At 41.1% G+C, this 16,143-nt stretch overlaps 1 pseudogene; it reads right to left on the reverse strand.

The window, feature by feature from the left end:
- Positions 1 to 14,069: 14,069 nt before the first annotated feature.
- LOC105748397 (40S ribosomal protein S23-like) lies at positions 14,070 to 14,496 on the reverse strand (annotated as a pseudogene).
- Between the last annotated feature and the right edge of the window lie 1,647 nt (positions 14,497 to 16,143).

Genomic DNA, 16,143 nt, shown 5'->3' on the forward strand with positions numbered 1-16,143 from the left:
CAAAATCACATGGCTTATAAACCGAAGATTCCAAACTAGAATGCAGGTGTTTGTTACCACGGTTGTTAATAAGCATCATAGAGATTGAAAGCATTTATTAATGCAGTTGTTGGTTATCTTAATAATTACACTAATCATTTCCATTTACTTGTTCGTTATTAATATATCTAAGGATATCCACAAACCACAAAGTAACTTCATTAGTTCATATCTGTATGAAGCATAGTTTTCCTTATACATTTACAGTGGGAGCCATTTCATGTTTTAATAGAACACATAGTTCTTTTGGTCAGAGTTTAAAATTCACATTTCCAGCAGTCCCTTTCCAGTGAAAATGTAACTATTGCTGTTTCTCCATATCTTTTTAGTCATTATCTTTCTCTTATCCTTTCCCTCTTCTGTTTCACACTGAAGGCCTGTGAGATTTGTGATGCTTGTTATTTTTGCCATATGGGTGCCTTGTGAAAGTAAATTATTAATATGTTTTTCTCCAATACTTGTAATATTTATTAAAGGTGGGAAGTTGCTGGCACTCCCTATGAAGCCATATATTAAGCACTTGCCTAGAGTTTGGCCTTGTTGTGATTTGACCTTTGTTAGTCTCCCTATACTTTTGTTAAAGAAGGAAGGTCCTTTCCTGCTTGGGAAGATGGATGGGGCCTTTGATGTACTGGTGGAGAAATGTGTCAAGCTTCGGACCTACAGGAGCCTGGAAAGGGGCTGAATGGTTCTACATAAGGACATGGGATGTCTCTTCTGGAATAGGCAGGAGGGATGGGAAGAAAATTGTGAGGACGGAAGCTGCCATGGGATGTGGGACTGAGGAAACACTGAGGTGTGTTATTTACAGTAAAGTCTCTTAGCTGCTCCTTGAAGATCTGCATTTTTCTTCAAGGCCCTTGGAGTTGAATTTGTACATTCTTCAGATGTGTTACTGTGGGTGCTATGAGCAGAGCAATGCTATATTTGGATTATACAATCGTACCCACAAAATTTATTTAATTAAATATACATTTATATATAGCCCCGTTCTAGATGCTTTTTTAAGAAAAAAATTGTGTTTTGATGATAATGCAGAAAAGTTCAGAACCTGTACACTAAAGGGTTCCTTTTGAAGACCTACTTAAACAGAGTCTGAACTAATTTTTAAAGATTATCTAGAAAACTACTAAAACTTTGTTAGTAGTCTTTAAAACTAGATGAACGAGCTTCTCTGGGAAAATAACCAGTATTAATGTTGGTATATGTCACAGACTATGGGCTTTAGTTTAGAAATGTATTCAGAAAAGCTCTTAATTTTTTCTGGAAATGAGATAGCAGCATTGTTCCAGCAATTTTCCTGAATTGTCTATGTGGTTGGCTTCACTACCCTGTTTGCTAGGAAAATTTGGCCCGTAGTTCTCCCAAGTTCGCAGAATCAGTGAAATTTAGTATAAAGCTGTCATTTTTTCCAGTTAACCAATTTTATTGTCAAGTGAGTGATTCTCTGCTGATTGGCTCCACCACAGATTTGCTTTTCAGCTTGGTGTTCAGTGCTGTTAGGCAATCATTCCTGTGGCAGAGTCCATGGATGAGCTCTCCAAAACAGTTCCCAATCCCTGTCTCCCTTACCTTCATTTACAACTTGAGCTAGAAAACAAGAATCCCCTATTTCCCAGACTCCTTTGCCGCTAAGAGGTGGCCATATAGCATAGTTCTGGCCAAGGAGGTAAAGGGTTTCACTTTGCAAATAGAAAGGAAATAGCTCTTTGGGACAACTTTTTTTTTTCTGTTTAGACCATTATTTGTCCCTTTTCCTTTTTTCCTGCATTGGACTTGTATGGGATACCTAGAAGTGCAGCAAGCCATCTTTTGACCACAGGGTAATAATCATGAGAAAGGAATCCGAGTTCCAAAGAGCATCACTGAGCCACTACACCAACATTTGATGGACACACTGTGTTTCATTGAATGAAATAAATACCACCCCCCCCCATCCCCACCCCTACCGTGGTCCACTTGGTCCATGTTAGACTTCTGTTGATCGATTACACTTTGGACTAAAACACTCTTTAGACCCACCTGGCTCCTCCCTTTTTCAACAGAAGCAGTTCTGTTAGTCGAGTGGGTGCTTCTTGGTGGCCTCTCCAGCCATTCCACAAAGCTCTAATTTCTTTTCCAGAATCTATGTGGTTTCTGGAAGGTCATTCCATTCCTGTATCTAGGGATGAAGCACTTCACCTAGGCTAAGCCAGTTGATGCATTCCATATTCTAGCCATAATGTTCGGTTCACAATTGACTATATGCCTTAAGATGGTCCAATCAGAATGAGTCTCAGGACTTTTAGTGGAAACTCTGAATCATGGTCCCTCTCTTTCTTCAGCAAATGTGGTGTGCAGATGCAATGCCAGGAACTGCTGCAGTCATTTTGCTACCATGTGGCAAAGGCAGCCTGAGTACACAGCTGGCATACTGAAGAGGACAGATCTTACACCCTCACAGAGAGCCAGCCTCCTGATGTGACTGAAGCTGAAGCCTGTCCAGTAATTCCTCTTTATTGTTTAATCATTTCAAGTAAGCTGAAGTCTTACTGATACACAGTTCTAGTTTGGCCTCTACCTCTTAGCAGAAAACTTCATGCGTAAGATAGCTTCCATTTGTTCCTCCAGATTCACTCTACCCCTTTGCTCCCTGTTCTGTGCCTCATGAGGCTGAACTGTTTTGACCATATCAGTGGGTGTCCTTGCCTCTGACTTCCAGTTGGATTTGGCTAACAGGAAGCACCAGCAGGTGATCAGGGGGAAGAAGGGAGTGGAGTAAAACCAAGGTATATATTTTCCTGGACCCCTCCTTGTGGGGTCCCTGCAGCCTGGCTGTGTCCCTTGGCCAAGGCCAGAGCTCCTGTCAAGTAGTCTCTCTGCACAGACTTTTCTTTTTCTAATAACCACACCCTCCTCTTGCCCTTTAGTCCTACGTGTGGTAATGGGTCCTCACTGATGCAAACTAGAGAACTGCCCTATGTCTGTGGTTTCCCTACACTCTGAGCACTTGTCTTTAAATAGTTCTCTTATTAGAATTGCCTCATATCATCCAATTTGACCATGACATCTGTTTCCTGCTGAGGCCCTGACTGGTACACCTCATTCTCTACTCCACCAAGGAGAAAGAGGTTACACCTCTCCACATCTTCAGTCATCACGTGCAGTACCCACACATACTTCAGCTCTGTGTTTTCGAGATTGCTGGGGAAGGTGCAACAGGTCTGTGCCTCTTTTCCTTCTCATAAGCATGGCAATAATCATGCTTTTCCTGCATATCTTGCCAGGAATGTTGTAAGAATTAAGTCACGTAATGGATGTAGATGTACTTAGAAAAGCCGAGTGCTAGACATAGACAAAGCATTGTTACTGTTATTGCCACTACTATAGAGATAGGTCGACCTAAGTTCTAACTGTAGCCTACTGAAAGATGTTTGAACACTCTCTCTCTTTCTCTTTCTCTCTCTTTCTCTGAGTTTACGTGGTACTATCTAAACACATACATGTGTTTCAGTGACAACTGCAGATACCTCTAATTCCTGGCCACGTACTCCAATCAACCATCATTTGGGTACAAATCATACTTGTCCTTCACATCCTTTCCTCTGTGGGTGGTTAGGTGACAGAAAGAGCATGAGCTTTGGAGCCTTCCAGATTTAGCTTCAGGTTTTGCTCTGTCACTTACTAGTTCTTGGTTAGCAAGGGAAATCACTTAGCCTCTCTTGAGTCTTCGTTTTTTGTCAATGAAATGACCATGATTGGAAAGACTGGATAAAAGAATTTATATAAAGGGCCTGCACGGTTGCCCTTACCTTTTCCTTACCTAGCTCCAGGAAGAGATGTTGAGCAATGGTGCAGCTCACATTTCCTAGACGTGGAACAGGCAGGCCGTGGCTTATCTTACGCACAAGGGACAGAAAGTTAGAATGCCCAAAGGTGGACTTTGCGCTGATGGTGGCAAAAGGCCTGGGAAATGACAGCAAGCTCAGGTCAGGGAGGGGACACTCTCTTTGATTGAAGCTTACTGGAAACCACACACTGTGGGTGGGACTAACCGGCCACAGAAACCCTTCCCAGAAGTAATCCATGTGATCTGAGGACATTTTACTGATGAGATTAAGATGCTAAGATGCCATCCTGAAGGAGCCGACCTAAAGCACAATTAATGCCTAACCAGCTATAAACTTGGAAATTGTAATATTCTATGGATGTCGATTGAAGTGGTGAGGGAAATAGTATTTATAGAACATCTACATTGGGCCTGGCAGCTTATACACATTATCACACGGAAGCCTCATATTAACCCCACGCGGTGGACATTAAAACCCTTATTCGACTGGTGGGGAACTTGACATTCCAATGGCACATAGCATGTAAGTAGCTCTGGATCAGCTTCTCACACTCACAGGAGGCTGAAGTATATAATATATATAGTGAGTATGAATCTAAGGCCACAAATTTAGGTACACAAGAAATGTATTAACTTTATTCTTACATAACTCAGCTAAATTTATATTCTGAGTCACCACGCATCAGAATGGCAGAAACTTAATCTCTGCCAATTTGAAATCCTGCCTCTTCCCTTACATGGCGTTTTATCTGAGTTCTGACTTCATCTGCCTTCCTGAAATTTATTGGTTATACGTATTCTGTGGTTCCAAAGCATTGGTGGCAACAGTTAGGGTAGGAGGAAATCTGGTCTTCACTGAGGGGGTCAGGGAGGAATCTCTTCCTCCCTGATTGGTCCATGCAGGTTGTCGTGGAGACATCTTTTGTTCTCATCTCCACAACCCTTCACATCTAGTCAGTTCCTCTCAATTATGCCTTTGCCTCCCTTGGATGTATGAGACCCATTCTGTTGCTGCTCCATAATGATGGTTTAGACTTTGAGGCTATCTGCCTACACAGATCACAGAGCTATCTCTCCTCCGATAGTATGCTACCTCCCCAGGATTCTATGCAGTTTTATGGGCACAGGTCTCTTCCGCTATTGGATTCCATACTCCCATCTGGGGGTTTGGCCCTGGTTTATATCCTAGTGTTCCAGCTGGAGAGCAGCCCACAGACCCCCTATCTCAGGTCACAATGCTGTTAAACTCATCACTTCCCCTTTAATTCTTTTCTTTCACCAGATGTAGTGAATCCTTTTCTAGTGGTAAGAAAGGTGGTCAGGGAAGGCCTGCTCATACAGCTCTCAAAGCTTGCCATGATCAATTTTCTAAAAATTCTAAGGAGCTAGCTTTTGAAGCACAAAGCTAAAAGAGTTTCTATTTTATTCCTGTTTTCTGCTGTCACGTACCTTCCCTGAGCCAATGAATATCTAATGGTTTAGCTGTCTTCTTCTTCTTTTTTTTTTTTTTTGGCCACTCTGCTTAGTTTGCGGGATCTTTGTTCTCTGACCAGGGATCAAACCGCAGCTCACAGCAGTGAAAGTGCTGAGTCTTTTTTTTTTTTTTTTTTGCGGTACGCGGGCCTCTCACTGTTGTGGCCTCTCCCGTTGCGGAGCGCAGGCTCCGGACGCGCAGGCTCAGCGGCCATGACTCACGGGCCCAGCCGCTCCGCGGCATGTGGGATCTTCCCGGACCAGGGCACGAATCCGTGTCCTCTGCATCAGCAGGCGGACTCTCAACCACTGCGCCACCAGGGAAGGGAAGCCCTGAGTCTTAACCACTGGACCGCTATCTTAATAGCTGTCCTAGTAGGAGGAAATTCTAGGAAACAGATGAAAACTCTTTCAAAACTATTACCTTGTCTCTGTACAAATGACTTTATTTTAAAATTTATTTAAATACAATAAAAAATATAACTGCAACGTGGATCAGAATCACACGTTAGTCCTCCCTCCCTCTGCTGATTGGGACATATTTTCTCTGTGGGCAAGACACATGGCAAGCCAAATGATCATTAGAAACTCTCTGTCAGAGCAATTAGAGACAAGTGGAAGATGTTGCCTCACTGTGATGGGCTGAAATGCCTTCCAGAACTCCTCGGGAAAGACCTGAATGGGACACAGACTTACACTGACCTTGGGAGCTGTCCCCCGAGTGGGGCTAAATTCTTGATTTCCAACTCACATTTTCCTTGCCTCCACCAAGCCCATCTCTCTTTCAGTTTTCCCATCACTCTTTCCTTACCTCTCGTGTTGGCCCTCAGATCTCTCCAGGCAGGGCACAGTGGAGCTGTTTGGGCCTTAATTTTCTGAAAGTTGTACATGTTCCATGCCTACTAATGAGAGACTGCAACCAAGGTAGCTTGGTTGAGCTCGAGTATGCCCCAAACACCTGAGCCTTGCAATTCTGGGCAACCTCAAGCATTCCCGTTTTGTTTTGAAATGAAAATAGATGCACGTCATTAAAACACACACACATACTCACACACACGGAGAAAGAGAAAAGAGTATACAGCATAAAAGTCTACTCTTCACCTTTGATCTCCCCCCTCAACTTCAACTTAGTACTTCCAATCCCATTTCTCAGAAACAATCATTCTTTTTTGTTTGTTTTTAAAATATTTTATTGAAGTAGAGTTGATTTACAATGTTGTTCCAGTCTCTGCTGTACAGCAAAGTGACTCAGTTATACACATAGAGACATTCTTTTTTTATATTCTTTTCCATTATGGTTTATCACAGGAGATTGAATATAGTTCCCTGTGCTATGCATTAGGACCTTGTTGTTTACCCATTCTAAATGTAATAGTTTGCATCAACCCCAAACTCCCAGTCCATCCCTCTCCCTCCTCCATTCCTTGGCAACCACAAGTCTGTTCTCTATGTCTATGAGTCTGTTTCTGTTTTGTAGATAGGTTCATTTGTGCCATATTTTAGATTCCACATATAAGTGATATCATATGGTATTTGCCTTTCTCTTTCTGACTTACTTCACTTAGTATGATAATCTCTAGTTGTATCCATGTTGGTGCAATGGCATTATTTCATTATTATTTATGGCTGAGTAGTATTCCATTGTATGTATGTACCACATCATCTTTACCCATTCATCTGTCAATGGACATTTAAGTTGTTTCCATGTTTTGGCTACTGTGAACTGTGCTGCTATGAACATAGGGGTGCATGTATCTTTTCGAATTATAGTTTTGTCCAGGTATATTCCCAGGAGTGGGATTGCTGGATCATATGGTAATTCTATTTTTAGTTTTTTAAGAAACCTTCGTACTGTTTTCCATAGTGGCTGTACAAACTTACATTCCCACCAACAAGGTAGGAGGGTCCCCTTTTCTCCACATCCTCTCCAGCATTTGTTATTTGTAGACTTTTTAATAAGGCCATTCTGACCAGTGTGAGGTCATTGTAGTTTTGAGTTGCATTTCTCTAATAATTAGTGACATTGAGCACCTTTTCATGTGTCTACTGGCCATCTGTATGTCTTCTTTGGAGAAATGTCTATTAAGATCTTCTGCTCATTTTTTGATTGGGTTGTTTTTCTGTTGTTGAGTTGCTTTTATATTTTGGAGATTAATCCTTCTCTGTTGCATCATTTGCAAATATTTTCTCCCATTCTGTAGGTTGTCTTTTCATTTTTTAAAATGGTTTCCTTTGCTGTGCAAAAGCTTGTAAGTTTGATTAGGTCTCATTTGTTTAGTTTTGTTTTTATTTACGCTGCCTTGGGAGAGTGACCTTAGAAAACATTGGTACGATTTATGTCAGAGAATATTTTACCTATGCACAGAGGCAATCATTCTTACCAGTTTCTTGTGAGTCTTTCTAGAAACATTTATATCACACATACACTCTACAAATTGTAATATATACTGTCCATTGCTCTGCCCCTTGCCTTTTTCACTTCACAGTGTATCTACCTATTATGGTTATTTTTTCATTTTTGTAAATTTTCTTTTTTTAAAAAAATTTTTATTGGTGTATAGTTGCTTTACAATGTTGTGTTAGCTTCTACCGCATAGCAAAGTGAATCAGCCATATGTATACATATATCCCCTCTCTTTTGTTTCCTTCCCATTTAGGTCACCACAGAGCATTGAGTAGAGTTTCCTGTGCTATACAGTAGGTTCTCATTAGTTATCTTTTTTTTTTTTTTTTTTTGTGGTACGTGGGCCTCTCACGGCTGTGGCCTCTCCTGCCGCGGAGCACAGGCTCCGGACGTGCAGGCCAAGCGGCCATGGCTCACGGGCCCAGCCGCTCCGCGGCATGTGGGATCTTCCCGGATCGGGGCACGAACCCGTGTTCCCTGCATAGGCAGGCGGACTCTCAACTACTGCGCCACCAGGGAAGCCCTCTAAAGTGTTTTCTTAATGATGAGCAGAGCATAAAGGCACTCATATCTCTTGAAAAGATAGAGACCTATATTTGTCCCATGTTTTTATTTCTGTACCTGTAATCTATGACCAGGTATAGCACACCAAAATAATGTCTATTAATGTTCTATGACTACAAATTAGACTATCCCAAGTTCTGGAAATGGATGTTTAAGTGGCTTATACCTTATGTTTAAATTGTTTCTACTCTAATAATATGAATTGTTTGTAAACACACATCAGGATGTACGCCCTTGTTAAAAAGAGACATTTATTTAAAAATTTATTTACTTATTTATTTTTGGCTGTGTTGGGTCGGGCTTCCTCTAGTTGTGGTGAGTGGGGGCTACTCTTCATTATGGTGCATGGGCTTCTCATTGTGGTGGCTTCTCTTGAGCATGGGCTCTAGGCACACGGGCTTCAGTAGTTGTGGCATGAGGGCTCAGTAGTTGTGGCTCGTGGGCTCTACAGCACAGCCTCAGTAGTTGTGGTGCACGGACTTAGTTGCTCCGCGGCATGTGGGATCTTCCTGGAGCAGGGATCGAACCTGTGTCCCCTGCATTGGCAGGCGGATTCTTATCCACTGTGCCACCATGGAAGTCCCAAGAAACATTTCTTTTTAGGGAAATATCATGGACTACACTTTATGGCATAGAAAGAAGGAGATCTAATTGTCTGGAAATAACCTTCAAATACCTGATTTCTCATGCTAGAGATGCTGTGGGACAAGGGTGGTCCTTGGGAGAGGGTGGTCTGGAATGGTCGCTACACCTCCCTGCTGGCCAAGAGAACCCACTGCTGTGTGGGCCCTTGGCATCTCCCTAGCAGTTGGTGAAAAAGCCAGGCTTTAAGGATTTTGTGCTGCTTCTGAAAATCTATGCAGATTTTGCATGAGAAAGCCTTATTCTTGAGAGCTTTATATTAAGATTTGATTTTATTATTACGTCTTCCTTCATGTCCTGCTCGATGCTCTATTTCACTCTAAACTTGGTCTTTGGAGCCAGACAGACCTGGATTTGGATACCAGGTCTGTCACTGATAACTGTATAACTGTATAACCTTGGACATGTCACTCAACCTTTCTGAGGCTTCTTTTGAACATCCACGATGATGGAATTAATGATACTGACCTCATAGGAATTGTGTGAGCACTGAATGAGATAATGTACATACAATTATTAACAGATAGTACATACTCAATATTTGGTAGTTCTTCATTCAACACATATTCATTCAGAGCATAATATGTGTCAGAAATATAGTTCAGGAAGAAGCTGAACCTTGAAATATAAATAAGAATTAGTTAATGAAGGTGGATAGGAGGGCCCCGGGAGCAGGGGGGAAAGTATTCTTCCAAACAGAGGGAACAGTGTGTGCAAAATTACAGAACAAGAGTGAGTGTTGTGTTCTAGAAATGGAAAGAGGACTAGCATGCCTGGACCAAGAAATGCAAGACAGGAGATGGCCAGGCGTGAAGCTGGAGATCATCATACAGGGGATTATAGCTCAGGCTAAGATATTTCTATTGTATATTAAAAGCAGTAGCTAACCATTATTAAGCCTATTCTTCAAGGGGAGAAAGAGATCCAAAGAAGGTAAACATTTTCCTAGTACAAAATAGCTAGTGAGTGGCAGAGCACTAAAGGGTTTTAAGTAAAAAGTGACATGATCAGATTTTGCTTAGAAATATCATGAAGGCTGCAGAATGGAGCCTATGTTTGCAGGAGGGGTGTGGTGGTGGGTAGGAAGGCTGAGAGGCAAGGAGGCTATGGAGTAATTTCTGTGAAAGAAAACAAGATGAGACGCTAGGAATTAGAGGACCGGGAAGAGTCAAAGTGTGCCTTCTTCCCCAAGGAGATTGGTGATCCTGGATCCCTCCCTGGTGACACATCCATCAATGTCCCAGGCTTTAGAGACTTGCCTGTGGACTGATGGATTCAGAGCATGGGCAGGGAGTGAGAATGACAAGGTGAGGAGAGGGAAAGACAAAGCCATAGACACCCTGTGGCAGGTCGAGCAGGAGGTGGAGAAGAGGGGAATGCAACGTCAAATCCCAAACATGTAACCATCTTCCCCAGTGAATGGGGGATGGGTAAGCTAATTCCAGGTGTCTGTGTACTTGTTTAACATAAAGTCATGGAAAAGGAAAGTCAACTCTGCTGTCCATACAGAGGCCAAGGAGAGACCATTTAGTCTAGCCTCTTTGAGGCAATGACTTGGGAGGTTGTATTTTTGTGTGTATTTGATCTTGGCCTTATATCATTGCTCTCAATTTTCTTATCTCCACAATGTCTGTTGAGTGCCTGTGTGTGCCAGATATTGTACATGTGTCTATTCATTCTCACAACAACACTGTAAGGAAGACATGATCTCCATTTTACAGATAAGGAAAATGTTTGGAGAGATTAGATGGTTTTGATATGTATAATTATACAAGAAGAAGTTGTATTACTGATTTGGGTTTGGAGAAGACATTCCTAAGCAAAATTAAAGCCCACAGCTTTTCGGAAAATAATTACAGATTACTCTCCATAAAAAAAGTCTAATTCCCGAAATTTGAGAGACACCAAAAGACAAATTAAAAGGCAAGTGACAGGCTGAGAGAAATCATCTGCTCATATATATCAAGCAACATATCAACGTACAAAGAGCAGTCACAAATAAATAAGAAAAATTGCAAATAACTCAAGGGGAAAAAAATGGGCAAAAAATATAAACAGACAGTTCACAGAAACAGAGCTATAAATGGTCAAAAAAACATGAAAGATGTCCAACATAACTAGTAGTCAGGGAAAAAATCTTATTTTTAATATTAAAAAAGGTTGAAATGTTTTAAATTTAGATAATCACATTTTAATTTCCAAGAACAGCCAATAGGCAGCTGTTACACAGCCACCTATTCTGTTTCAATGGTTACAATCTTCTCTTAATTTCTCTTAAGATAATGATGATTTGCTTTTAAAATTGTCTTTCAAAAAAAAAATCGTCTTCCGTTTTCTGTATGAACTATTTTCTCAGAGGTTAATCCAGAGAAATGAAATAATATAACAAAATAGAACAATTTGGTTTTCTTCCAATGTTTGGCAGGTTTTCATTGTCTGTTTATAATGTTTGTAAAACAGATCTAGACTGGCTGAAGATATTTACTCTCCTGGCAGTGAAAGCGGATTTCTATTCCTATTATAGGGACCAGCTATGGTGACTAGGGGGAAGGGTGGGCCAGGGGAACTGTCTTCTGCATGTGGGGTTCCTTGTCCTTCAAGCTACTTGTCAGATATTAGGGCTATGGACTGTCTTCTCTAATCCCAGTGCTCACAGTGGGAGTCTTACTCATCAAAACTCTAATTTTATTTGGCTATTTGCGAATGTTCTGTGGCTTTCCCAGGGGCTGAGGCCAAGTCAGTGGCTCTGGGACTTGAAAGCTGAGGATGCAGGTGTTCCCCAGATCCTTCACTACATGCCAACCTCTCAGACTCAGTTTCCTACCAACCCCAGCTACTTCTGATCAGGACTTATTCCCATCCTCTCGTGGAAAAATTTCCCTGAAAATCTCTTCTTTCACCTATATGGGATTTCTGGTTCCTTGGCTCCCTGAGTTTTCTCCTACCTGGATTAAATCTTCTAGAATTTCCATACTCTTCTGGTCTATTGGTGTCTTTCCTGTTATGGACTTATTTGTTTGGCTGTATTTCTTTCATCATTTCACTAGGACTTGGGGAGGGAAGAGGGGTAAATGTGTGAGTTTAGTCAGCCGTCTTAAACTGAGAGTCCAGGTAAGTATTTGGGTCCATTTGTGATAAGTCCTTTGAACGAGAAATACAATATGGTGTGGAGGTGTACACCGGAGAGACCTAATCTAGTCTAGAGGGTTTAGGGAAAAGCCTTCCCTAGAGATACATTTTAAAAGGTAGACCTAAGGTTGAAGTTTGCTTTTACTTAGAAGCAGAGAAATGTGCTAGATGGTCTTGAGAGATTTCCCTTGTATTTATGATTTGCCAAGTTTGTGTTCATAGTTGAGAATTTTTTTAAATGAAGTAAAAATGAAAGAAAATAATAAATTCCTTTTCAAAACAGGAAGACTCAAAAATCTGAAATTGCAATGGGCTGAGCTCAGCGTTTCAGCTGGCACCCCTGTCATCGCCTCATCGGACTTGCTAACTTAGGCCTAAATGAGCTTCTCAGAAAGTCAGAGCTTTTACTGGAAACTGGAAGATTTATCAAGAGGTTCCCTTCTTGTGGAGAAGGAAAGCTCACCTTTTGCCTCAGCAATTATTTTCTCCTTTATTTAACTCTCTAGTTTTATGTGGGAAAAAAGCCATTAGAGGAACTGTTAATGAAAATTTTTTTTTAAATACCAAAAAAATTACAAAAACCAACTGATGTTTCCTTATGGAATTTAGAGTTACTAGAACTGATGTTGCCTTTTTAGTTATAATTGGTAATTATTTCACTACCGTGATCATACCTTGACCTTCAGCATTAGGATCAAAGCTATTATTACCCATATAATACTGCTAATAGGATAAAGTAATGGTTAAATTATAGCGGGACCAAGAAGGGATGCTTCCTGTCACATCAGTTAAGTTTGAGTTTTAGAAACTTGTACTTGAAAGACTTTCTCTGGTATTTAGAAACTTGAACAAATAATCTGAATCACTAAGGTAAGATTGTCAGAATAGTCATTTAATGATACCCCACTTACCTTGTGAAGAATCTCCAAGTATGAGCATAAAATGTCAGAAAATCTACTTGAAATGCATTGGAAGCATGGATTTGGTGATCCTGTGGATCAAATTCTACCTCCTGGGGGTGGGAGAGGGATAAATTAGGAGTTTGGGATTAACATATACACACTACTATGTGTAAAATAGATAACCAGCAAGGACCTACTGTATAGCACAGGGAACTATATTCAATATTTTGTAATAACCTATAAGGGAGAAGAATCTGAAAAAGAGTAGATACATATATGTATAACTGTCTCACTTAGCTGTACACCTGAAACTAACACAACATTGTAAATCAACTAGACTCCAATAAAAAATTCTACCTCCCTATGTACGTAGCAATATTCACCAAAATACTAAACTTATAGCCATTTATCATATGGTCAGCCGTGAATTGGATGCCGTTCAGCGTTTACCAGCACTTCAGCTGAAAAGTTTGTTATTTGAGACTAACCATCAAAGGAATGTATTTGCTTCTATTTCTCTGACTCTCTATGCTTGATCCCTGAGGAAACTTATATCCCCAGGAAGCAATATAACTAGAATACGTAATCTTAACTTCCCACAGAAATAGCTTTTTCGAGATATAATAATTTTCGTGATATAATAATTTTGAGATATAATAATTTTCGAGATCTAATACTCGGTCAACTTTTTATAGAAGTTTGCTATACGAAGAACTCTTTTCTTTAAATATTTATTTATTTATTTGGCTGCGTTGGGTTTTAGTTGCGGCACATGGACTTCTCTCTAGTTGTGGTGCACGGGGTCCAGAGTGCATGGGCTTAGTTGCCCCACGGCATGTGGGACCTTAGCTCCCCGACCAGGGATCGAACCTGCATTGGAAAGTGGATTCTTAACCACTGGACCACCAGGGAAGTCCCACGAATAACTTTTTTTTAACAGGAGTCTAATGTTAAAATATAGTCCAATTTGTACCCTATTGTCCCTTATGAAAATGTGTTTTTGGTATTTCGTGAAAGGAAATTTCTCTAATAGACTTTTTTTGTATATGAAATTTTATTACTACCATGTTTGCATCATCAAAACTTATCATCTTGGTTTTTTCTTCTTGCCTTTGCATAAGGCCAAGAGAGAGACATTGGCTACTTTGACAAATTTAAAGTGGACTCCAGGAATGTCACCAACAGCATGGCCTTTTGCAACTAAATCCAGCAACCAGAACTTCATCGTTTTCTGCAGTAAAGTTCAAGCAACCATCATTGGGTAAGAAAGCTGTGAGCTTCTTGCTCCTCTTGATCAGCTGGCCCCTGAAACACTTCCCGATGGCAGAATTTACGTGTTTGGCTTCAACTCTGACATTTTCTAGCAAAATTCCCTTTGCATGTGAAATGCCTCCTGAGGGGCTGACCTTCAGGACTGTCCCCAAATGGGCTTTCTTGTACCGTTTATCGTGCCACTTCTGGTCCTGATGGTGGCTGCAGAGCTTCCTGGCAATATGATCTTGACACTTGCCCATCCCATTGGTGCTGCTGGCCCGAGGGAAAGATCTAACAGGCTTTTTTTTCCCCCAATTGTGGTAAAATACACTTAACTTAAAACTTACCATCTTAACCATCTTAAAGTGTAAAGTTCAGTAATGTTAAGTATATTCACATTGACACTCAATCAATCTCCAGAACCTTTCATCCTACAAAACTAGAACTCTATACACATTGTGATGGTTAATTTTGTGTGTGTGTGTGTGTGTGTGTGGTACGCAGGCCTCTCACTGTTGTGGCCTCTCCCGTTGCGGAGCACAGGCTCCGGACGTGCAGGCTCAGCAGCCACGGCTCACGGGCCCAGCCACTCCGCGGCATGTGGGATCTTCCCGGACCGGGACGTGAACCCATGTCCCCTGCATCGGCAGGGGGACTCTCAACCACTGCGCCACCAGGGGAGCCCGTGATGGTTAACTTTATGTGTCAATTTGACCAGGCACATTGTGATGGTTAATTTTATATGTCAACTTGACCAGGCACAGTGCCCGGCTATTTGGTCAAACATTCCGGATGTTTCTTTGAGGGTGTTTTTGGATGAAATTTACATTTAAATTGGTAGACTTTGACGAAGCAGATTGCTCTCCATAATGTGGGTGGACCTCAACCAATCAGCTGAAGGCCTGAATGGAACAAAAGATTGACCTCCCCCAAGAAAGAGGGAATGCTATCAGCAGACAGCCTTCAGATGTAAACTGCAGCATTGGCTTTTACCTGGGTCTCCAGTCTGATGGCCTACCCTGCAGGTTTTGGACTTGCCAGCCTCCATAATTTCATGAGCCAATTCCTTCAAATAGATTTCTCTCTATATAAACATCACATTGGTTCTGTTTCTCTGGAGAACACTAATTAATACGCCCATTAAACAACAACTACCTCTTTCCGCCTTTTCTCAGCTCCTGGCAACCACCATTCTACTTTCTGTTACTGTGAATGGGACTACTCTAGGTACGTTATATAGGTGGAATCATACAGTATTTATCTTTTTGTGACTGGGTTATTTCACTTAGCATTATGTCCTCAAAGTTCATCCATGTTGTAGCATGTGCCAGAGTTTCCTTCCTTTTTAATGCTTAGTAATATTCCATTGTGTATATACCACATTTTGTTTATCCATTCATTTGTCAAATGGACACTTCGGCTGCTTCCATCTTTTGGCTATGGTGAATTACACTGCTACGAACACGGATGTACAACTGTTGGTTTGAGACCCTGCTTTCAATTCTTCTGGATATGTATATTCAGAAGTAGAATTGCTGGATCATATGATAGTTCTACTTTTAATTTTTTGAGGAACCATCCTACTGTTTCCATAGCGGCTGCATCATTTTACGTTCCCACCAACAGTGCACAAGGATTCCAATTTCTCCACCTCCTTGACAACCACTTGTTATTTCCAGCAATAATAATCCTGCAGGAACCCAAAATAATCCTCAAGAGGGGCCATTTTTGTTATGGGATAGTATTTTGTATGTGTGTGGCAGGGGGAATGCTGATATAAACTTGATTTTAGAAACTATGATGTTAAGACTTGATCCATACACAATTTAGGCAGAATCTACATAATATGAAAGCAATTATTTAGAAGCGAAAAAAGCTGTCAAAAAGTTACTTTGCCCTGTAGCACT

This window comes from Orcinus orca, chromosome 4, assembly GCF_937001465.1.
Source record: "Orcinus orca chromosome 4, mOrcOrc1.1, whole genome shotgun sequence".
NCBI classification, from domain to species: domain Eukaryota; kingdom Metazoa; phylum Chordata; class Mammalia; order Artiodactyla; family Delphinidae; genus Orcinus; species Orcinus orca.